Source organism: Sinocyclocheilus grahami, unplaced genomic scaffold, assembly GCF_001515645.1.
Source record: "Sinocyclocheilus grahami isolate Dianchi unplaced genomic scaffold, SAMN03320097.WGS_v1.1 scaffold1615.1, whole genome shotgun sequence".
Taxonomy (NCBI): Eukaryota; Metazoa; Chordata; class Actinopteri; order Cypriniformes; family Cyprinidae; genus Sinocyclocheilus; species Sinocyclocheilus grahami.
In genome coordinates, this window is record NW_015506794.1 from 134,245 (window position 1) to 140,742 (window position 6,498).

At 36.0% G+C, this 6,498-nt stretch overlaps 1 long non-coding RNA gene across 1 annotated transcript in view; it reads right to left on the reverse strand.

The window, feature by feature from the left end:
* LOC107571584 (uncharacterized) overlaps nucleotides 1-5,788 on the reverse strand; it is a 16,165-nt gene extending 10,377 nt beyond the window's left edge. Inside the window, exon 1 of the long non-coding RNA XR_001607203.1 lies at nucleotides 5,749-5,788. This is a non-coding gene — a long non-coding RNA (uncharacterized lncRNA). The remainder of the gene's footprint in view (nucleotides 1-5,748) is intronic.
* Between the last annotated feature and the right edge of the window lie 710 nt (nucleotides 5,789-6,498).

Sequence of the window (6,498 nt, forward strand, 5' to 3'; positions counted from 1 at the left end):
GCTGCTTGGCTCTGATGTGTTTCTGCTCCCCCAGGGGGATCTTCGGTCCCGTCTGTTCTGCTGTGGTGGTCTTCAGCTCCACCTGTGCTGCCGGCTCCGCCCTGGCTCTCTGCTCCGCCGGTCCTGCCTCAGTGCTCGGTCTCTCCACTTCCAGGTGGTCCTCCATCCCTCCCCTGGTTCCGCCTCCACTCCACCGCCCTCCGGAATCATAAAGGGTTTTGAGCGTCTGGAAGCCGCTCCTTGGGGGGGGGGGCTCTGTCACGAATCCGGTCCATGAACTTCCATCGGCTAACCATCAGAGGTCACCCTTCCCATTTTCATTGACTCTCGCACTCACACTGTTGCATATCATCCCGGACTACATATCCCATCATTCACAGTACTGATTGCACACAGCTGGTTCATATCACTCCCTCACTATTTAACACTCACTCTGATCCCTTCCCTCTGCCGAGTACTGTTTAGCACTTATTGTTGGATAGCTACACTACAGAGCCCCGTTAGCCTCCTAGCCTAGTTTTGCCTTGCCTTGTCTGTTTTCTCAGTTTTTGATCTTCGCCTGTTTTCCTGGATTTCTCCCTTTAGTCTTGCCCCTTTGCTTCTGTTACCCGTTCTTGGACCTTAGCTAGCCCCAGGATTATTCTTGTGTCTTGCCCGCCATATACCTGTTTGCCACTGTTTCGACCCTGCCTGTGTTTCTGACCTCCTCTGCTTTAAATAAAGCTTGCTTATGGATCCGCACGTCTCACGTCTTGTCAGCCCTGTTACAAAGACAATGCATTTTAAAAATCTAAACAGTATAGGGGTGTGCCATATGTATGGTTTGATATGATATTATCGAGTATATCGAGTGCACGCATACATTATGTGATGAAGTCTAGTAGGTTAGACTAGTGCTCGCATTTAGAGTGCGTTCTTTCACTGCATGAATCAGTCTATTAAAATGCATTTAAAATGATCACATAATTCAAGATATGGGGCAGAAAATGTATATATTTATATAATTTTATATAGTTAATATCATACGAAGAGTGACGTTTTTTCTCTCCAAAAGTCAGCATGATTGCAAATGTGATATTGATTTTATACAACAGTTCAATAAAAAAAAGCTAATATTAAGAGACTTACGTTTTAGACACCATATTTTCTGTTTTTGCTCTATTTTTCCAACAAAAATCATTCCAAACACAGCCACAGCGCTGTTTTGCGTCTCTGAGTAACAGGACGGTGTTTCGTAGGGATGGGCGGATCGATTCTCAAGTATCGATACTAACGTTGTATCGAAAGGATCGATCCTCACATAAAAATATACATTCTAAAGTGCATTTTTTAAACCATTTATTTTATTTATTTATCAAGAAATTCGGTGCATAAAATAAGCTTCTAAGTGGAAAAATAGACTATATTAGCGAATAATTGTGTTGGATAGAACCATTTCTCCTGCTCATCGGAACACACGCAAATGCTGAAAGACAGAAACAATCAATCACAGACAGCGTTCGATGCTGACGCAGTGCTTGTTCAAATAGGGCTGCGTTTCCCAAAAGCATCTTAAGAAACCATTGCCACATTATTACATTACATAACATTGTTACTATATATAAAATTAATTATGAAAAAATGCATCACGGTTTCCACACAAATATAAAGCAGCAATTATAGCCTAATAAATGCTTCTTGAGCAACAAAAATCAGCATATTAGAATGATTTCTGAAGATTATGTGACACTGAAAAACAAACAAAAAAAACTAACACTTGCTTTCTAATCTTTTTGTATTCTGTTTTCTTTTCATTTTATTATACAATTAACAAAAGCAAAAAGACCTCTAACACTAGCTTGCTCTATTCTTTTTCTATTCTATCTGTTTTCTTTTTATATATTATATATATATTTTTTAAAACTTGCTACATGTACTGCGTTAAGCTAACTGAGACTTGTTATAGCGCATTGCTCTTTTGTTAGTTTTGATTGCTTCTATTGTCCTAATTTCTAAGTCGCTTTGGATAAAAGTGTCTGCTAAATGACTAAATGTAAATGTAAATGTACAAACTTCATCCTCTGTCACTATGGCTGTTTTCTGTCGTAGTATGTTAGTATGCTATCGCTGCTGTAGTTTTGTGTCTGCTGACGTCTGGTCGATGTTTGGACAGGAGGAGTTTTGTTTCCCGGTGGAGTGTCTGGCTCTGACAGTGGAGGAAGTGATGCACATTCGGCAGGTTCTGGTCGAAGCCGAACTGGAGAAATTCCAGCAGTACAAAGACATCTACAATGCCATGAAGAAGGGGAAGGTGGGAACTGCTTTTATTATTTAGAGCAACCGTTCAGAGGAAGCAGCATGTCATTAAAAGTCTTTGCAATCAAGCAGACAGAAAAAGTTTAATGCATTAAGTAATCTACAGTAAAAATTGTATTAGAAGAAATAATTTTATTTAGAAAGGATGCATTAAATTGATCTCGAGTGACAATAAAGATATTTATAATGTTGCAAAAGATTTCTGTTTCAAATATATGCTGTTCTTTTGAACTCTCTATTCATGAAAGAATCCTGAAAAATAAAATGCATCACAGTTTCCAGCACAGCACAACTGTTTTCAATATTGATAATAATCAGAAATGTTTCTTGAGCAGCAAAGCAGCATATTATACTGATTTCTGAAGATCATGTGACACTGAAGACTGGAGTAATGATGCTGAAAATACAGCTGCGCATCACAGAAATAAATTAAATTTTAAAATATAATAAAATAGACAACAGTTATTTTTAATTGTTATATTTCACAATATTGCTGCTTTTACGGGGGGGTTTTTTTCGTTCAAATAAGTGCAGCCTTGGTGAGCATGAGACTTAAAAAAAAATATTACAAAATCTTACTAACACCAAACTTTTGTGTACATGTAATATTTATTTTAAATTGACTAGTTTGTGCAAGTAAATGTATTTAAACTGGTTGGATTGTGACATATTCTGTAATTGCTGTTAATAAATCTGTCAGAAAAAAATATGCTAAAGTTTCACCTTTAGGGGTACAACAGCCTGGCAGCCTTTTACAAAAAATAACCATGGTTTTATTACAGTAACCACAGTTTACCACAGTATTTGCACTAAAACTGCAGTAACCACAAATTTACAATGGTAATAATAATAATAATAATAATACATTTAGTACTTATGTAACACCATGTTTATTTTTCATGAGGTACCCTCAAAGGTGCACCTTTGTAACTTATCTACCCTTAAAGCATGCATACTTGTATGGTACTAATATGCTCCCTTTTAGGGGTACAGTTGCACCTTTGAGGTTACTGCCCCAGTAAAGGGCTAAAATACAATTATAGTATATTTTATTTCTGACAGTGTAAACAAAAAAGGCCTATGAAATGTTAAAAGAACATGGCTTTAAAATCTAATATTAAGTGAGTATAATTACTGATTATAATCTTTTAATAATTTAAAAGATCAGTATAGTTTAGTTTAGTTTAGAGGTATCTGTATTGGTATTGATATTGACGATACTGGGCTTGAAAATATCGCTATCGGATCGAAAATAAAATGAGAGGTATCGCCCATCCCTAGTGTTTCGTTCCTGAATGAATCAACCGTTTAAATGATTCGGTTCAATCATAATGACTCCCTTAACAGTGACTTGCTGCCACCTGCTGGCAGTTTTAATTTCACATTTATGGTACCTTTTCATTTTTAAATGAAGTGTTTTATGTTTAATAAACATTATTTATGCATTTGTAACTGCAGATTAAAGTATCCATGTCCCTCAGAGCTGCATTAAACAGTGTGTAAATGCATCTAAATGCCACGTCTAATGCAGCTAAAGATTTAAGATACATTTTGTTGATACTGATTTCATTTGCTTGGTAACAGCCCAAATGCGAGAATTTGACTCAAAATATGGAACATACTTTTAGAAAAAATGGCTTAAATGTAACAATGCCCATAAAACTGTTTGGAAATGATAAATTTATATCACTGCTGTGATCTGACCACACAGAATATGAAGAATATAAAAAATTTCAGGAGTAAGCTGTCCACGGCAGTCCCTAAGAAGTCAGCACAATAACACACTCATCAAAATATTGTCTAATTATCGCTATCGATAAAATCCCAGAAAATGATTGAGATATAATTTTTTGTTAATATCGCACACCCTTAATTTATGTTATTTAATAATAATTTATTGATAATAATTGTTTAAATTTATATAATAATTAATACTTTTGACTCATCTATTTTCTTAAAAGTGGTTTAAAGGCTGAAATGTAAAGTTTATCATTTTATAAAATGTTTAGTTTTTGTGAAAACTTGTATCTAAACCATAAATTATGCTTTTATAGTAATTTTACAGTTTAATATGGTACTATAGACATTGCCCAACCCCGCTCATATGGTATTAATTTTATTTGTGCAGGTCTTAAAAAGTCTTAAATTTGAGCTTAAAAATCCTGCAGAAACCCTGTTAAATAAACCAATAAATTTGTTTGCCAACAAAACTTTGGTCAAACGTATTTATTTTATGTAATGGAGAAATTTAACACACTGGCGAGGTACTCAATGAGTGCTCAGCCGAACACAGCAACATCTCTCAGTTCAGACCTGCTTCTACATGTGTTTTGAGGGGGTTAGTTTATATGGAATAACCTACCTAACATTGTTCGGGAGGCAGACACACTCTTGCAGTTTAAATCTAGATTAAAGACCCATCTCTTTAACCTGGCTTACACATAACACACTAATACGCTTCTAATATTCAAATCCGTTAAAGGATTTTTAGGCTGCATTAATTAGGTCAATCCCCTAGTGTTAAACTCTGGTAACACTATTCAGTGTTGAGCAGTGTTAATTTTTTTACTCAAAATAGAGTTAATTTAACTCTGAAAATGTAACACTATGACAAGAGTCAATTTATCACCAAGGCCACAGGAACCAGATGAGTCCTCTGCACAATGTGACTTTGCTGCAGCCTGGAATTGAACTGCTGGTTTTGTCTGGTCAGAGGAGAACTGGCCCCCCGACTGAGCCTGGTTTCTCCCAAGGTTTTTTCTCCATTCTGTCACCGATGGAGTTTTGGTTGCTTGCCGCTGTCGCCTCTAGCTTGCTTAGTTGGGGACACTTCATTTCCAGTGATATCGTTGACTTGATTGCAAAGATACTATTTAAACTGAACTGAGCTGGATGATGACATCACTGAATTCAATGATGAACTGTCTTTAACTGAAAATGTGTTTAACTATTGTCATTTTGCATTATTGACACACTATTTTCCTAATTAATGCTGTTCAGTTGCTTTGACACAATCTGTATTGTTAAAAGTGCTATATAAATAAAGGTGACTTGACTTAGTTTCAATATCATAGAAAATATCAGAACTGTTTCATTCTTTTGTAAACTATTTTAAAATTGTGTCAAAAACTTTGGAAAGAATGTAATGAAGATTAAAACAGCATCCTTTCCAATTAACTGACAGGACACTTTCTTCATGACAGTTTTGGTTTTCATTTTCTTCATAATCAACAAAGGAGCAAAATGTAGGAGGATGCTGACAGATTTATATCATCTTACCAGAGTTTCTCCAGTTTACAGCGAGGATCCTTCAGTCCATCAGAGAGCCGCTTCACTCCTGACGCTCCTAGTTTATTAAATGTCAGACTCAGATCTCTCAGGTGTGAGGGGTTTGATCTCAGAGCTGAAGCCAGAGCAGCACAACCTTCATCTGTGACTCCACAATCCCTCAACCTGTAGAGAACAATGACACTCTTCAGTCTCTCAGTTCAGGATCTACAGAAACTTCATGATTAACAGATCCAGTCTAAAGCCTTGGCAACTTTTCTTTTTTTTATGTATTTTTTTATGTTAAAGACAAAACAATTATTAAAATAAAGATACTATATATGCTAAAATAATTAATAATGTATTATATAAACAACAAACTATACAAGTATAATATATAGTACAGTTGATCATTTTACTGGGAAAACACCATATGCACAAGAAAATTGGTCTTTTAGTAAACCATAATAAGTATAAACCAGGATTTAGGTGCTGAAAGCTGATGTGAAATCTCAGGTATTGTTAGTCAGATGCACTGAATTGTGATTGTGTCTCAGATGCAGTCAACTGAAACTGTGGTTCTGTTTACACTTCACATTTAAATGCATTCAAACTTTATGATGTTGAGCCAAAAAACACAGACTACGAATTATATCTCATCCATTCACTTCCTTCCCCGCTCACTCGTAAGTAGACTCATTTATTCAATCATATTCGAGCATCACACTCGCGCTCCTGCTAAAGTGATGTAGAGTGATGAAATAAGAGAACTGGGTCTATATGAAATCAGAACACAAGGCTCACAGAAGATCTGTGTCTGTAAATGTGGGAACTAAATGGTCATACAGTGAGAATAATAAAGGAACAGCGTTCTTCAGGAAGATCCTGGTAAATCTCGTTTGTCCACATGGATGTCCAGTGGAAGGTCTATCTATT